Source organism: Dermacentor andersoni, chromosome 1, assembly GCF_023375885.2.
Source record: "Dermacentor andersoni chromosome 1, qqDerAnde1_hic_scaffold, whole genome shotgun sequence".
Lineage (NCBI taxonomy): Eukaryota > Metazoa > Arthropoda > Arachnida > Ixodida > Ixodidae > Dermacentor > Dermacentor andersoni.
Window position 1 is genome coordinate 226,522,109 of NC_092814.1, and position 16,521 is coordinate 226,538,629.

A 16,521-nucleotide genomic window follows, 5' to 3' on the forward strand; every position below is an offset into this window, starting at 1 on the left:
CACAGAAGGTGACTGAGGTCTGTTCACACTTGCACTTAGCGCTGTCCGGATTGGGGGCTCAATCCCACCGCTCGTAACCCGTTGTCAAGATTGGAGTCCGGCATGAATTCGAAGGTAGCTGGCCCATGCCGTCGTCCAACTTATCCACGCTGAGGACGTTGATGAAGGGAAGGACTGCTTCTCATCGAGAACGAGGAATATGGGTTTATTTACAGTATTTACATGTAGTTCATCAGTCTAGCATGACTGCGAGAGAAAGTACGTCAGTCTAACGACTGCTTGATGGAGTGTCTCGGTCTAACATGACTGCTTAAGAAAGTGTCTCGAGCATCCGCACAACAGCCGTTTATAAACACTCGGTCCTTCCCCGATTCCAAGGCGGCGGAAACGTTCGTCCAGTCATCGTAAACACGCCGCCTCTCCGCGGGACGGTTTACACACACACACGCACGCACACACACACAGGTTCTCGGTCCGAAACCGACATCACACAAATTTCGAACTTGGAGCCCCGCGCAGTGTCCCGGGTAGCTTTTGTCTTGCGTCTTGGTCGGCGCGTGGGAAGGGGTGTCTGACGACGTTCCCGCGGCAACTCCCCCACTCATAGCAGATCAGGTCCGCGTTGGGGAGTTCGGTAACAATAGTTGGCCCGCCGAACTCATTCAGTCACAATGGCGACGAGGCTAGAGCGTAACGGTGGCGGTTTCAGCACAAAGCCTGCTTCGTCAAACGCATCCTAGCTGAAGCAACGGAGATTGGAGGACGCGCGTATTGTTCCCGACACAAAGTCGACTTAGTCACGCCGTGACTAGAGGTTGGCGGCGGCGCTCCAGGAAAAGATGATGCCCGCGGTCGCAACTGGTTGGCAAAACTTGCACTGCAGCTGGCCGTTCTTAACAGCGCACATTGGTGAATCCGCCATTCCAATACGATAGCTGTAGCAGTTGGTGAATGCTACCCCTACCCACAGCCGACACAGCAGTGTTGCGTCACGTCGTGGAAGGTTCGCTGGTAATTTAAGTTTCAGTGATGGGTCGAGGCTGTATAAACGACACTTATAGAGTTCTGTGGAGTATGCCAGTAACCTAACGTGATGGTACGAGCGAGACTGCGAAGCTCTCGTGCAGGGTGGCCAAAGTTTAATACCTACGCGGGCGGCCGAGCGTGAGCAGACGATAGTCGGCTTCTTCAGGAAGTACGTAATTATCGAAATTTATAAGCAGGTTTTCGCTTACTTCAGCCTGTTTATTAAACTGCGTCAATAACTATACACAGTAAAAGCAGGAAGAAGCACACTGATCCAAACACCCATCTTGATTGATGTCAGCCATTGGCCAATAGATGACATTTGATATATTATGGGAATCTGATATGGGTATGTGAATCTGATATATTACGAAATGAAGCGTCCAGAAAAGAGTAAGAAGCAGGCTTCTGTAGAGAAGAGAGCGTTTGAAAAAAAGGTGAGTTCGCGCTGCACTTGTGAGCTCCACGCGCCGCGCACGACTGCAAAATTTTGGCTGAGATGTTCACAGCAGCATAAGCTATCCACGGACTGTGTTTTTTCACCAAGCCCGAGGAGTTGTTCAGGACCCCTTTAAAAGTAAGGATCGCCCAGAGAGTCAAGTGTAGCCGAGGGAGGAGAGCCTGCAAGTCAAAAGGATGACAAAAGGATCCACTGAAAACAACAGCTCCTTACGTAAAATGAAAACATGGACAACACATTTGGCGACAAACGCGAAAAGCTGGCTCCTGCGCTCAATGAAAGCGCGCCTTGAGACGCACAGGGGCACTTTTCTACGTCCGTTTCAGCGCTCGGCCGCTTAAAGGGATCGATAGGTTGCCTGCACGTGCAGTGGAACCCGAAATATATTGATTGCCGTCTCAATCGTCGCCGCCGTATTTTAGGAAAGTCGATGAGATTATACAGCGTCCCAGCGGAAACAGCTATACTGCCATATAGAAGTCTATATATATATATATATATATATATATACTGCCATGTAGGGGGGTCTGCGCGGAGCTGACGCGGGTGTCGAAAGGGTGTGTGCCACCATGGCGGAAGGTCGCACTGATTAAATTTCCGCTTAGACTAGGTGTCTACACAACATTTGCTCAAGACTCGAAATAGAGGAAATCCATCAAATAAATCCACCTTACGGGATGAAATTGACCGCGTTAAATATTGGCCATTCTGAACCCGTTTCGAGCAGAACATTTATTCCTGTGCCCACCCAGCAGGCTTAAACAGCAGGCGGAATAATAACTTCCCAAAATAAGCAAGAAGGACAAAAATAAAATAAGCAAGGTAGCTCTTACGTGAGTCAACAATGCATTAAAAAATGTGGTACTGAACGGAACGTTCTGCAAGCTAGAACTGGCTGTACAATGAATGTATAGATAAAGAAGTCAATAATGTCTCCAAACAAAATGTTGTATTTATTAAAGCCCGACGTTTAAGAACTAACTCGGCTCGTTCATCATAGGTTATTCCATGGATGGAGGCGAGGTGCAGCTCCTCCCCCCCCCCCCCCCCCGCCCCACCTCTGTTAACTTCTAAAGAGCTGCCATCCACGCTGCCACAGTCGCTTAGCCCCTGAGGAAGGAGCCGAGGTGGCTCCGAAACGTCGGATTTTAAATACCCCCTTTTGGTTGGAGATGTTATTGATTTCTTGATTACGCCAACCGGTCAGGTAATGTCAAAATATTTAGCTTCCCAACGCACACTTAAAATGCCATACTTAAAAGCTGCAGTTCCGCAAGGGCCTCTGATACGTAAGAGTGAGCTTACACTTTATGCCGCGCCTTGCTTCGCAAGGAAACGAACGTGCTCGGTGGGTCGTTTGCCGACGCCTGTCGTTCACGCTCGGGAACTCAAGACGACAATTGGACTTAGTGGACGATCATAACCCCTTTCAATCAGGACTTCGATGTTACCGTCATAACAAGCGCCACCCCTATCGAGTGGCGGCGCTCGTTGGGTGAAGAAAAGTAACGACTTATGAGGAAAAAAATAAAATCAGGATTGAAACAATTTATAATAACTCAAAGGGAAGCTCGTCTAGAAGCGAGATCAGGATGCCTTAGAACACGGACTTATAAAGCGAGATACAATTAACAACGAAGAATAAGCGCGTGCTTGCTGCGGTAAAGCTAGGGGAAACGATGGAGGTTGTTTAATTAGAATGTGAAGATACCTGCCCAGCGGTCGATTTCGGCACATCTGACCTCCTTGAAGCCCTTGGGTTAAGCGAGTGTAGTGGGAAAGCAAACATGTCCGCAACAGAGATTAGTAAGAGGCGATTGGAAGATTGGTGGAAGTAGGGAAACGACAAACAACGTAGGCGCACAAAAACAAATTCCCAATAGGGGTTCAGAAAGTTGGGCGATTCTTCCTGGCTTTTCTTTCTTCTTTTTTTAACATAGGTAGGACATTCGGCAATATAATAACAAGAGCTTGGTGGCGCAACCCACCGCCCCGTTCCAAAGGGGACGCTCATAGCATCCATGTATCCATCCATCCATCCATCCATCCATCCATCCATCCATCCATCCATCCATTCGAAGCAAACTAGGAAATCTGATAAAGGGAACCAAAGAAAACGTTGCAGACTTTAGCGCAAAGGCCACGCAGGCCAGCACCTCAGAAAAGGTACGACAACTGGGCATACGCGCTCTCTCTCTCTCTTTTACAAACACACACACACACACACACACACACACACGCACGCACGCACGCACGCACGCACGCACGCCGTTCTTTCGCTTCCGAGCAGCCTCTCCCGCGCGCCTACACATCTCGAGATAGCGATCGAGGAGCTTCCGATACACACGCTGGACGCGCTCGATAGGCCAGGGACGTGCTGTGGCCTTTTAGCGAGCTCGAGAAATTCTTCGTGCTATTTCACGCCTCCTTAAGCATACTCGGCTGTTCGTTGTCTCCGGACATACGGATGCACCTCCCGCCTGGATTACCACGACGTGAACAGACCATGCTCTACCGTCTGTGGCTAGGCGTTGCCTTTACAAACTCATGTTTTCCTCATAGGAATGGCCAACAGCATCACGTGCGACACATGTAACATCGACGAGGCGCTCGCACATACTATCTGTGTCTGCCCGCGATACAGTGCTCAGAGACAAGTGATGTGCAGAGTACTGGACCAGTTGGACAATTGTCCACTTTCAGAACTAAAAGCTTTAGGCCAATGTTCCGAAAGAACATCCGCGTTGAAGGCCTTACTCGCGCTATTAAGGTTCTTGCGGTCTACAGGGCTTTACGACAGACTCTAAGAATGCCACCCCCTACCGCTCTGTAGTGTACGCACTTTGTTCGTGCTTGTCTCTCTTTCTTTCTATCTCCCCCTTCCATCCTGTTTCTCTTTTTATCCCCCTTAACCCTTCCCCCTGCGCAGGGTAGCCAACCGGAACTACTTCTGCTTAACCTCCCTGCCTTTCTCTGCATTATTTTCTCTCTCTCTCTCTCTCTCTCTCTAGAACGACAACAAATGAAAACAAGTTGAAATAAAGAATACGAAGCTCTTCAGTTGAGAAGACAAACAACAGTATATGTTCATAAAACGGCGTGCCTTTCCGAGTGCTTTTTTTTTAAATTTCCAGTGGTCACAAGAACGCGGTTTTAATTTTCGTTATCTACGAGTTCAATAGCACAAGAAAAAAAATCGGATATAAGATGTATTTTCAGTGCAGCTATTGTAACATTAAACACAGACATAATTTACATATATACCCGAAAAGATGTCCCGAGTGGTCGCTGTGCATCATATTACGCCAAGGTATATTGCACATTTATAACCGCCGATGCGCTCGCGGAATAGTGTTGAAAATTCCATCTTCAGAAGAATGTTTTCGCAACAACACCGCTTGTGCGCTGCGAACATCATCCATAGAGAACCTAAAGCGACCGCAGAAGTGGACAACTTCCTCTCAGCATTCACATAGACTTTTATATCCTGGTACCGAAATTCACCTTCCCAACTAGCGCACCCACCCCACTTCCCGATTGTCTTTCTCACTTAGGCATTACAGCGCCATGCTTCCGCTGTGCAGCCGCTCAAAAAGTTGTCAAAACAGAATTCATGAATGAGCTGCATTTCCTTGCGGTCCGGACGCGCACTCACGAACAGACAGGTGCAGCGACACAATAGAGAGATCTGTTCACGTCAGAACGCATGTGCAGCGGCCCTGTCGGCGCCATCATGCCCGTAGTTCACGGAAGTTCTAAGCTTGCTTTCGTTCTACATGGCGAACAGCATATACAGACAACTGGGCGCGATATACAGGGTGTCCCAGCTAACTTCAGTCAGAATCTAAAAATATTCCGATGCACTTTAAGACGACGCGAGCAAATGCTGTTTCTGACTGCTGTATGGAGTAAGCCACACTATTTTTTTATTCTACTTAATTGCATAATTAGTGAAGATTTATTAACCAACTTCGGAAGCAACGAAAGTGGTAAAAAAATTCCAATTAAAATGTTGTAAAGCGCTTTGCAAAACGTCCGATTAGACAGTTTGTAACTTTCAATCTATTAGGCATTAGTGTTTTCCGCTTACTGCAGATGCCCGCGAAATACAAAAAGTACCACGTGACATGCCCGTCTGCGCGTCGTGATTGCACTGCTCCCAACCCTTCCGCGCACAAACGAGCATAGCATTTAGCCGGGTGACCTGCCGCTGCGCCTGCTTATCGCTATCATGGAGCGCCGCGAGGGAAGCACATCGCTGGCGTAAATCGCACAGCCAACGCCTGCGTCCCTGTCAAGTCGCCTTTTAAGCGGCACTACTGCTTGATGCTATGTTCGTTTGAATAAGAAACGTTGGGAGCGCTGTAGTCATGACGCGCAAGCGGGCATGTCACGTGGTATCTTCTTTTATTGTATTTCGCAGGCATCTGCAGTAAGCAGAAAAAACATTAATACCTAATAGATAGAAAGTTAGAAACTGTTTATTCGGACCTTTTGCAAATCGCTATACAACTTTCTAATTGGAATTTTTTGCCTAACTTCGTTGCTTCAGAAGTTCGTTAATTATTTTTGAGTAATTATGCAATTAAGCAGTATACAAAAAATAGTGTGACTTACATACAATAGTCAGCAACATGCATTTGGTCGTGTCGCCTTAGAGTGCGTCGGCATATTTTGAAACTCTGGCTAAAGTTAGCTGGGACACCCTGTATACGAACAAGCCAGCAAATTTTAGAGCAGATGGGCGGCTGCGTCTCCTGAATTCTGCTCTTATTGAATCTCTACATTCTCATCCCACGGCCTCCTCATTTCGAGGGTCATGGCGGTACTGACCGAAGGGCACCACCAGGAGTGGAGCCTGCGGCTTAATTATATTGGCTTAAAACTGGAAAACGGTATGCCACAATGAAAAAGAAGATAACATTTTTTAAACCACGGTTATCCTTCAACCTGCAAGGACTACAAGTGCCGACGTTCACTGCAGCTGCGAATTGCGTAGTGAACGTCGTAGTGAAATTAGTCTGTTGACACAAGTGCTCCGCGCTGCCCACGACAGCTGGTGCATTGATCTGGTTCGGAAAAGATTCAGATTTTAAGTGGTTTCCGTGCAGCTTTTGCAAACGGCTATGCGTCCATCACCTGTGCGTCGGTTCATCGATCGTGTATGCACAAACCTCCATGCCACTCGATACCCGTTCCCGGACAAGCGTACTGCAGCGTAGAGCATACGATGGCGGGCAAGAACAAAATGAGGCAAGACGTTTCCTCCGTTATTATATAGGCTTCGCGGTGCCCCCGTTGACGTGCCGAATAAGCATTCCATCGGCTCCATTTGCCATGCTCATAATTAGGAACAGCGGGCATCGTCTGAGGCTTGCCTTGTCGAAGTTATCGCGGGACTCTATATATAAATCAATCAAGTTACGCGTGCCTTATATAAATTTATGAGCAACACAGCTCTTGATTCATTACTGTGAAGAGATTCTCCGTGCATTGCATTGATTTGTACCTATTTGCGGCCTCCCCCATTCATAACGCTCTTTCTTGTTTTTCGCCTCCTTTTCCTGTAACCAGAGTATACAGCAGGCGAAAGGAAGCAACCTAAGGCCGGCATCGGTGATTTTTCTGAAAAGCCACCTCATCTTTTCCGCTAGTTCCAAGCAAGTCCTCATAGACATGAGATACGGGGCAGCGTTTTTTCGCGCGTAGCCTTGGGTTACGCCTCCAGTGAAGGCCCAGAAAATGACCGCCACCGCGAACGCCAGACGCTTGGCGGAGGTTGACACGATATGCACTCTCTCGGTGAGAGGCGGACGCTGAATTGGCCCAAAATATAGGGAGCGCCCCCTGCAATTCCTTACGCTTGTGCCCGCGTTTCCTTCCAGCGGCCCCAAAATAAGTACCCACCCTTAGTAGTTATCAGCATTGGTCCAATGAAAGAGAGGAGAAAGAATGTTCGCAGCGCGTGGTGGCGCGCGCGACTGCGATAGGGCGGATTGAGTGCACGGAGGTGCGCGGGAAAGTGTCCTATCGAAATTGTGTTGCTATTCTAAGGCGCGTTTGAGTGTGTGCATACGGTGAGTGCTTCGTTGACGCTATGCACATAAGACGGTGCGGCCAGAATGAACGCGCTTACATCACGCGCGGCGCCTCGCTTATTTCTCCCAAGCCGAGGGATTCCCTCGCGCATCTTGACGTTCGCTGTCGAAGGACGATAGACACCGACGCGACGCCGACCCCGCCTCCGTCAGCCGGTTTCTTTTGAGAAGCGCTCGACCGACTTCACAACGCCGCGTAATGACGTTCACCACGATCGCCGGCGCTGTTCTCACGCGCGCGCGGTCGTGGAACTTTGCCAGACAGAATTGCGGAAGTCGTGTATGCCGGCAGGCGAATATAAAAAAAGCCAGACGCGGCAGATGTGTTCTGCGCTTTCTGGCGCCGCATTATGGAATGAGGTTGGTTACGGATCTCTTTATGACGAGAGAGAAAGCATTGGAAGATGGGAATTAAAGCGCAGCGCTGCAATATGTGCGAGCAGAGTTGTCAGCGCAGGTGAGCTCTAGCAAATATGTCCCAAGAGGGAAGGATAAGAAGTTAACGTCGTCTCAAAGAAAAAAGCACGCATGCCGCCATCTTATCATACGAGACGCCCGTTTCGTCAGTATATACGGCGGTTTTGTGAAGCAACGACGCGCTATAGCTATCCTGCGAAGGTTAATCATACTGCAGAAATTGTCCACGATATACAATGCACAGAATAGAAAGAAGCTACGCATTGTGTGGAGATAACTGAAGAAAAAAATTTAGCAAGTGATTAAACTAGGGGGTATAAACGATTCTAGACTAACATATGGACTATGAGAACCGCCACTAGTCACTGTGAGACCATGGGGCTCTCAAAGGTGCAGCCAATAAAGTGCGGAACACGGGAGTTCTTGCAGTCCACCCGCAGCAATTGAAGCCGTCGCGGCCGGGACTTAAACCCGCGACGAAAAAAAATGCAGTAATAAAGAAAAAATCGCAAATGCGCAATCGGAACTTCATGCGCCTCATATACAGAGTTATACGAGTGCTAGTATGGCAACTATGGAATGAACTATGAATGAACAACGGGAATGACTGTATACTATATGTAAGGCGTCCGCGGAGGCGTGACAAAAAGTAGGTAAAAAAAGAAAGGTAAACAGAACTATCACACGCGCGGGGAATTCGGGTGGTGCCTTTACTATACCTTTAAATTTTTTTTTCGAGGTTGCCGCGAAGCCTTTGCGGGCAGTATATCTAATTACCTTGATATTTTTCTTTCCATACGCACGGAGGGGGCGTGAACTACAACGTTATATTATTTTCGGCTGTCAACGACTGCGTTTTCCCTTCATTGTTAATTAGACGCGGCCTCTCCTATTTCCAATATTCTCTTGTGCATCTTGTATTACTAACCACTGGGTAAGAAGGTGAGAATGAGTTTCTGGAATCTCCGTTGGTGCAAAGGTTAAACAATCTGCAGACTTGAGCTATTTATGCCGCTCTGAAACCCATTTGCTACCTTAAGCGCCAACTACGAAAGGAGAGGAGACCCTTCTTCCGGCGATGACGAAGGTGGTAGAGCAAGTCTATATTTGCACAGAATGGCTGCCCTGCTATGGATGACGTGTACCAAAACCTCTGCAAGCGTATTTTACGAACCACGCAGGAAGTGTACCCAATGTCCCGAAAGACCTCAACGTGCCACAAATTTGACATTGTGAGGTAAAAGGTCCGCACATCACGCGTGATGCATGAACGAAAATTTCGAAGAGCGTCGGTTAATTATGCAGCCTTAGAGAAAAATTCTTTAAGCAAGTGCTTGAAAATGTTATATGGCCGTTAACATCTATGTTTCACCGTGTCCTGAAGGAGTTTACTTTTGGTGAAAGCAGGGGGGCATATTAAGGGTAATGTGTGGCGTAAAATTTAGTGTTTCTGACTTATGAGTTTTGGAAGTACTGTTAAGAATGGCCGTACGGGGTGGCAACGGGCCAGCTTTCAGCCCGCTGCACGTGTTCCAAGCCCACCAGTCGGGGGGGGCGCCTTCCGAGAACTGCGGACGGCCGGCAGCCACGTGGCGCGCGATCAACTCCGGAAATTGGTACTTGGCCGAGCCACCCGGGACAAAGCAGTTCTACGAAGCCCTCTGACGTCGGCACTGAAAGCTGGGCGGTACCGAGAACTGCGGATGACCGGCAGCCACGTGGCGCGCGGTCAGCTCAGGAATGTGGTACTTGGCCGCACCACCCGAGACGGAGCACAGTTCTACGAAGCCCTCGGTCGTCGACTCCGGAGCCTTTGTGTGTATGGGTTCGCACCTGTGTGTTTGTGTGTGTATGGGCTCGAACTTGTGTGCATTAGGGTGGGTGAGCCATAGTGCGAGGCGGCGGCAAGTTTACAATGCTTGGACGAACCTTCCCGACCCTTCCTGCTCCGTCCCCGCCGAACGATGACGTCGAACTATGACGTCAAGCGGAGAGCTTATAAGCAGCGTTTGCCGGCTGCTAGGGTGTGCTCGTGTCGTGATCGTTGTCGGGAGCTGAGTGCTCTGTCATACTAGAAATGTACTAGTGAGCTGTGTGCTCGTAAACTGTTTGCTGTATGTTAGTTTTGCGGGCTCCATATGGGAGTCGCGCTAGTCTGCCAATGTATCCTGCTTAAACTGTTAATATGTAAATAAATCCTGTTCACCGAGTTCCTGTCTACGAACTTCATCTCCTTCAAATGGTGGCAGCGGCGAGATAGTCCGAGGACTCCTACATCTGGTCGACAGCGGTAGGACCGTCCGACGAATCTAATAGTACACACTCAACCCTTACTTTCTCTTTATTTTTCATGGTTTATAGAACGTTCGCAGTAGGTTTCCAGGATGTCTTCAGTGACTTAAAGGGCAACTCCGGCGATTTTTCGATGTCAACGGATGTCGATGAAATTCGCCGGGTACGTTCCTCTGAACACTTTCGTCATGTGCACGCACGCACACACACACACACACACATACAAAAAAAAAACAGGTTTGAGAGTTGCGCAGATTTTTTTACAAATGAATTTAATAAATTGCCTCGAACACCCTACCTTGCCTCCTCCTCAGTTACAGGCAACATTGTGCATGACGTCAGGAATGTTCCATGCAGAGCATGCCGGGATCATGCAGACGACAGCGACGAGAGCGTCGAGCTCGAGTCGACGATCGTGAGCTGGTGCATGGCGTGAGAAGTTGCGTTCCCCGTATACGTGCAAGAGATGGGAGGCAAGTGGTGTTGCGATGTTGGCTGCCCGAACTTCAGCCCTCGCCATCCGCACACACAGTTTGAGGCGATGCTGATCGCGTTCAGCCGAGGTTAAGCCTATATGTCACAGCCACGTAGTTCATGCGTCTGCTGCTGGCGGACCTGATCGACTGACCTGAAGCTAATTGAGCCATCAGGATGAAGAAAACTCCTTCTGTAGTTCAGTTTTGCCCATACGGATGCGAAATAAACCATTCCTCATTTCGTACAGTGCACACACAAAAAGCGAGAAGCGACGACACGGAGCAGTACCGACATCGGTACGTTGCCGTTTTCGACGGAAAGGTGCCCGCCGCACTCACCGGCACTTCCCTAAATTAAATGCGACTTCGAACATGGGTCTATTTTTACGTATTGTCATGCACACTCATCATTTAGCTTTCGAGGTACACTGCTTGCCTCGTATCCCAAATGGGCAGCAAGCGTAGGCCCCTTGAATACAGCAGCGTAAACAACCGCCTCGTTCTGCTGCCAACGGTGTCTATACTGGCATTGGAGTTTCCGCGAGAAATCTACGCTTTCTCTAAATGAACGATCACACGCGCAAAGTCCTCATCTATGTCCACTTTACGCAACATATCGTGTGTATGAAGAGAATACGAAGAATGATAAGTAGGCAGCACAACGCTCCCGTACTACAGCCTCGCGCTCGCTGTTTTCGAAGGTGCGTAATCGCTCATATCCGCGCGATTCAGAGTGATGCAACGGTGCTTACATGCACAGAATATGCCTGTTTTTATATAGTCTGACATTATTTGATGTCAATGATAAGCGGCTAGTATTATATCTCAAGCGAACGACGAGTGGTCGCTGCACCTACTTACCGTTCGGTGCTCTGTACTCTCAGCGGCTTTTTTGCGAGATACAAACGCGGAAAGTCATGCTCCACATCTTACAGTGAGCATGCGAAGCGCTTCCCTGAGAAGGGGTAAAACACCTAAGATAGCAAGCAGCACGTATAAAATCAATGGTTATGGGTACCCTTGGTCTTCATGTTGCAGCACGATATGTAGTGCATGAGCGCTGGCTCTCGTAGTAGCGGGTCGAATCCGAATGGCGATTCGTGGCTATCGAATTCGTCAGAATCATATCTGTCAATATTTGACAGATCCGAAGAGCTGGTGCAGCTGACATTGTCACCCGAAGATCCGGCGCGTTCACGATTAAACCGAGCGTCTGCTCTTCGCTGCCAGAGGGCGAGACCAGCATGCCTTGCGCGCCTTCCCCGATGGAGACACTCGCGATGTCACACGAAGAGGTTCGCTCGGCTGCTTGGTCAGGTTTCGGTTTCGTTTTTGCGCTGTTTTTCTTATTTAGAATTATTTTCGAATTTGCCAAACAATTCTACCATCAGACGCGTGACAGAGGGGTCTCAGCAACCTAAATATTCCATTACCTTGACATGGTAAAAAAAATCGCCGGAGTTGCACTTTAAACGAGGTACCTTGTTTATATTTTGGAAAAACAAAAATAACGGTAATGTTATGGGTATGTGGAGACAAAGTACAAAGTTGGGGACATGCCAAGCACATATGCAAGATTTTGCATTCCGAGCTCCGGCGTTTTAGCCTACTGTACCAAAGAACTGTAATCGCCATCAAGATCGAATGGGTGAAAAGTGCTTGAAAGCGTCCGGCCGTTATTCGCTATTTCCAAGTGTCCTAGCACGATTGCGCATTAAACGGAAGTTCACATTCGGCGGAAATGGAGGCCTTGTTACGCGTGATGCGTAAAAAAAAGATTAACGTGTTTGGTTCAATTAAAAACATTGCAAGTAATTACTGAATACTCACTTTCTGCCTATGTTCACGCGTTCCACGAGACACGTTAGGTTTGCCCGATGACCTTAGGTGAACTAAACGAGGAACTTGTTTTCTATTCCTTGAAAGACAACGAGGGAAAAAAATGTGCAGGCCGTTCTAGTAAATTACGTATGCAAGCGCTCCGGAATGTTATAAGTGTGGTTTACGAACGGCGCAAAATTTAATCCGCCGTCTTATAGTGGAACTATACCAGGCACTGCGACGAAATTTGTCGAAAAAAAAATATGGGGCGGGGGGGGGGGGGGATGGCATTAGAGTCAACACGCATGCGGGTTAAATGTGGGTGCATAATTTACTGCCCCAGTAAAAAATTCCTTCAACAAGTGCTCGAATGCGTAATACGGCTGTAATGCGCAATGATACCCAATGTCTCGAAAGGACTCTACGTCACAACGTGTTCATATTTAAAGATTTGGGGGTGTCTTATGTACAATGTGTGGCGAAACATTAACGTCGCTAAATTAATTAGGAGCTTTGCAAATAATTACTGAACCGTCGTTTCCTCCCTATTTTCATGCATTATGTAAGAAACGAGTCGCCTTGTTTACATTTCGCGGACATAGGGGGAACGCCATGGGCGATCTTTAGACAAAGTTCGAAGTGTGTCGTTCATTTACAGCCTGCTGTGATAGCGCGACGCTGTACTGTGACCTCACCGCGGTCTGAAAAGAATCCTGATCGCGTTCTGTGATAAGACGTCACTCCTCGGCCTTATATATATCTGTATGGTTGCAATGGAAGCCCTACTTATCTGCGTGGATCAGCGTATAGTAGCTGCTTGGACCTTACCTTCGTTTCACGTTCGCTTTCGAGAAGAGTGCACTGGTTTTCGGATTTAGAAACACGGGGTAGCGACCACATCCCAACCTATTTGAAGATCGAAGGTTTGACTAGCTCCAAGTCCTCCAGAACCGTCCAGTGCACCGATTGGCCTAAATACAAATAATGGAAGACTGTTGTCGTGACGGCACCTCCTATAACCTACAGGGCGCGATAAAGGATGCCAGACAAACAACCACGCATTTGCTTTCGAATAGTTCTTCCCGCATCGATTTCGACATCGAACTAGCGAAACTTCGAGCAATTCGCCGTCGTGCAGAGCGAAGATATAGACGCACGAAGTACAATTATGATTTGAGATTGGCTAGACGAACACAAAAGAAAATACAGCGTCACATGAACAAGCTGGCTTCGCGACAATGAGTATCCTTTTGCGAGTCCCTGGATCCGCGAAAACCTTTGTCGCTTATATGGAGGACTGTTCGTGGCCTTCGCACAACCTCTGGTCAGCGCCACCCGTTTAAATCTCTGGCACTCCATCTACAATGTAGAGATATTGATGTCGCTGAAGGTTTCTGCAGAAAGATTGCTGGCGAAGCAAATTCCGATGGAACGGGTACGGGAACGCTCGACCACCCACTGTTCTCACGCGATCCCCGCATGGAATGCCCTTTTTCTATGGAAGAACTAGAAGCTGCGCTGGCTTTGTGCAGGCGTTCTTCAGCGCCAGGGCCTGACAGCATTACATACCGGGCCCTGTGTAACCTAGGAGACCAAGCTCGGAAGGCACTCTTGCTCCTGTACAACGACTCCTGGCAGACGGGTACGGTTCCGCAAGAATGGAAGTCAACTCGCCTTATTCCACTTCTCAAAGCTGGCAAGTCGCCTTTGGACATTTCCTCATACCGTCCGATCGCTCTTGCCAGCTGTGTTGGAAAAACAATGGAAAGAATGATTTTAACACGTCTGGAATGGTACTTAGAGTACTATGAAATCTACCCAGATGCTACGGCCGGATTCAGACGTGGCGGTTCGTCAACAGACAACGTTGTTGACTTCATAACATTTGTGCAACACCGAAAGGCCTGTAAGCGACTATCTGCTGCTCTGTTTCTAGACGTTAAAGGTGCTTATGATAATGTCACCCATGAAGCCATCCTTAGCACGTTAGAAGCCGTCGGACTTGGTGGTAAGATATATATGTGGATGTGCAGCTACTTACAGAGGAGACCATTCTACGTGCACACAGAAAATGGCCCGACATCCGAGCATTACGGTAGCCGAGGAGTCCCTCAAGGCGGAGTGCTTAGCCCAACTCTTTTCAATCTCACCCTCTGCGGATTAGTTGACAACCTGCCAAGCACCGTACGACTTTCCATCTATGCGGACGACATCGGCATTTCGGCATCAGGTGTGACACGACTTCAGCTTCGCGCTCGGCTTCAGAAGGCAGCCACAATGACATCTTGCTACCTTCGTGAACAACCCTATTGGAAAATCCTATTTAAATTCAAACTGGGTTATACAGGTTTAAACTGGTTTTAACAGGGACCTGTTTAGCAACAAACAGGTATAAACAGGACCAGTTTACACACGAACAGGTTTGAACGGGGTCCCGTTTGGCATGCAAACAGGTATAAACTGGACCAGTTTACACACGAACAGGTCTGAACGGGGTCCCGTTTGGCATGCAAACAGGTATAAACTGGACCAGTTCACACATGAACAGGGCTGAGCGGGGTCCCGTTTGGCATGCAAGCAGGTATAGGCACGACCAGTTCAAGCAGAAATGGGTCTTAACAGGGGCCCTGTTTGCAACTAAACTGGCTTATACTGGACACAGTGGCACCATATAGGGTCGCCTGTTTGGCAGCACAAAAGCTGGTTTATTCTGGAGCTTTGTGGCAACCATACTGGATGGTATCATGCATACGAGTTTAATGCTTGAATAGAACTGGGGAGGAACTTTTTATTGTTCGACATCCTGACAATTTAGCCCCTATAGTGCTAAATTGGGGCCATTATCAAGCTCTACAGAAATTGCGTGACCACCTCGGAACATTCACAGACCAAACTGCGATATGCTAGCTGCGAATTTCAAACCGATTCCCGGTCCTGCCCAGTTGAAAAAGACACAGGAATTCCTGCTGCGACTACAGCAATTTCTGTTGTACGACAGAAGTTCCTAACGTTTCTGAAGTTGCGACAGACATTTCTGACGTTACGACAGCGATTCTGACGTCGCAACAGAAACATTCGGTCGCGACGGCCAAGAGTTCTGAAGTCGCAACAGAAGCACTTTCCGTCGCGGCCCTTTAGAATGTCAGCTTCGCATCGGTGGTGTACACTGTACTTTTTTTCTTGCGCGGTATTCAATCGTGCTTCTTTGGAGCCGGCAGTACTGATAGCACCGACACCGGCATTAAAGTCGACGTTGCCAATTGTTATAATTGTGCCGTGACGACGCGGCACCAGCAACGCCCTACCGGCCTCCTCAAAATCGGCCGCTGATCAAAATCATACGATCTGCGGGAATGGCTGCGTATCCGCTTTGTTTTATTTGGTAAGATGGGGCACACAGGCCTGTGGACTTACCTGTGCGGTTACACTGACACATTAGTTACTTTCCCAGAAATATTGCACAAGCATATGCGAAGCGGGAAAGAAGTTTTGGATTGTTCCACAAAGTTGCGTGAAAAGCTGTCTCGCTCGGGTCTCATTAATCTGGTACAGCGCTACCGTGAGAAGCCAGTATTCTGTCGAGATGAAGACTCACCCACGAGTGTTTATGTAGCTATATTGTATTGAACACACGAATTATATGCGAGCTCAAAAGTGTAAAGAGCAAGAGACAACTGTCGAAATTAGCAGTAACAACCCTCAGTGTCCCCGGTCACCGTTGTCTGTTTCGGAATTTCGTATGAAATATGGATATCGTTACAGCAAAATCGATGGTCTAGCACTCCACGATGTACCTGTCGATGGTAACAACACTTTTGCTCATCTAGAGATGCGGCAGTTGACGCGGTGAAGTGAAAGCGCATCGTGGCTTTTAAAATGCAAATGTAAACAGCAACCCAGACAGCAATTTACACTCTTGACATAGCTTCAA

At 48.2% G+C, this 16,521-nt stretch overlaps 1 protein-coding gene across 5 annotated transcripts in view; it reads right to left on the reverse strand.

The window, feature by feature from the left end:
• Positions 1 to 16,521, reverse strand: part of Baldspot (elongation of very long chain fatty acids protein baldspot) — a 221,603-nt gene that overhangs the window by 23,535 nt on the left and 181,547 nt on the right. The gene's annotated exons all lie outside the window — the stretch shown is intronic.